General features: G+C 34.8%; 1 protein-coding gene across 1 annotated transcript in view; it reads left to right on the top strand.

Moving 5' to 3' along the window:
- LOC118735416 (Down syndrome cell adhesion molecule-like protein Dscam2) overlaps positions 1 to 1,993 on the top strand; it is a gene marked incomplete in the record, with an annotated part of 127,945 nt that overhangs the window by 17,603 nt on the left and 108,349 nt on the right.

Raw genomic sequence — 1,993 nt, 5'->3', positions numbered from 1 at the left:
CGAATTCATTTTGTGTGTGCGCATATTTTAGCCGTAATGTAAGCCATGCCGAAGAAGCAAACAGATCGTCATTGCACAGCACAAAAAATGTGAACAACAATACAGCAATTGTAGCAACTAGCGAAACTGTGCTAAGGCTGAACGCTGCAAGGAAAGAAACGATACTCGTACAACAACTGGCAACCGGCAACGGCCAACAGAGTAATGTTTGCATCGACCTTTTTGGAAAATGAAAACATAAAATGCTTACATACAAACACATATACATTTATATACAAACAATTGTCCTTTGGCTAAACTGCAGTGACATACGCACAAACATACAAACACAAACACACACACACACACAAAACAGGCCACAGTTTACGAAATGTAGCATACACACAGGCGCTTTTAGCCCGACCCGAACATTTTAACCCATTTTAAATGGCTCAAGTGCTCATTTTTTTCAGTTTGTAACGCGCATTCCAACATTCCAGCATCGAGCATCGACTTGCGCTTTGTTATTGTTGCTTATTTGCTACTTTTTTAGTTGTGTGTGTGTGTGTGTGTGTTTTTTTTTTTCAATAAAATTTACCCTCCCATTTGGGTGGGGTTTGTACTGCTGCTTATTTTAGTTTATTTGCCAATAGTCTTGCCAATTCTTAGCCTGCTTATGCTACGCTTTTGTTCTGGGCTCAACTGTGGCACAGCTGTTGGCCTTAAAGATTTCAGTGGAGCTGTTGCCGCATTGCTGCCTTTTTAAACCCCTTCATGCCAAAAAATATAAAAAAAACTAGAAATAAGCAAACAAACGAACAACCTCAAACCGTTAAAACGCTTAGCGCGTTTATTTAAGTATGCAACTTCCTATATACCTTTTTTAATAGCCGTATAAGCCGATGAATCTTTTGCTCTAACACAAAATGTATGTATATACATATACTTCATATATGTATGTTTAAATATATGTATGCATAAATGTGTGTGCTGACGGGTTTTATTTATGTGCTTTTGATAGCTTTTACCAGTTTTTCGTGTGCATAATTAAAAAGAATTTTAAAACTTTGACATAGGATAATCGTATAATCTTAATGAAGGTTTCATTATAGATATCAACACTGGGGTATCGAATTGAGGTAACTGTGGTAAAGTCGGAGGCCTTCTAATAAACTCATATGGGCAAATCTAATAAAATCGATACACTTTTAAAACAAAAAGTTGAATTTTTTAATTTGTGGGCACACTTATGTTCTATATATGATTCTATTCGCAATCTCTTAATAAATTGATAAATATAAGGGTAACTCATTTTCATGAAGTACTTCAAAAGTTAGACGAGGAATAAACCTTTAGATCGCTTAAATAGAAATCAAAATAATAAGCTGGGTTCAAATTACGTTGTTCGAGTTGTAAGTTTTCAGCAATGCTTTTGAAAGTTGAACTCACTTAACTGGGACGTTCTAAACTCAATAGCATCCCCCGTTTTAACCGGTTGGCTCCGGTCTTCGAGATAACGGTACTTAAAAATTTGAATAAATTTTAACTATTTTATAAATACTAGTGTTCGCCCAGCGGTTGAAATTCAACCGCTAAAATTAAGGATAGTTTATGTGAGTTGAGTTGAGCTGAAATAAAATTTGTTGGAATGGGTTAAGTGGAGGGGAGTTTAGCTTAGTACTTAGCATAACATAACATAGAATAGCATTAGATTCAATAACATAACATATGTAGCATAACACATCACAATATAACATCGCACATTCTTCAGTTGTATTTCCTTTTTATCCCTATCACTTTCTTCCTCTCTATCTTTGTCTCTATCGCTTTTAATGTTTATGTTTATGTTTATGTTTATCTACACCTTCATGTTCATGTTCATGTTCAAGTTCATGTTCATGTTCATTTTCATGTTCATGTTCATTTTCATGTTCATGTTCATGTTCATGTTCATATTCATCTTCATCTCATCTTCATCTTCATCTTCATCTTCATCTTCATCTTCATCTTCATC

Source organism: Rhagoletis pomonella, unplaced genomic scaffold, assembly GCF_013731165.1.
Source record: "Rhagoletis pomonella isolate Grant_MI unplaced genomic scaffold, Rhpom_1.0 Rhpom_scaffold_00003, whole genome shotgun sequence".
Classification (NCBI taxonomy): Eukaryota; Metazoa; Arthropoda; class Insecta; order Diptera; family Tephritidae; genus Rhagoletis; species Rhagoletis pomonella.
The sequence above is the reverse complement of the archived record's forward strand: the minus strand, read 5'-3'. Positions and strand labels throughout refer to the sequence as shown.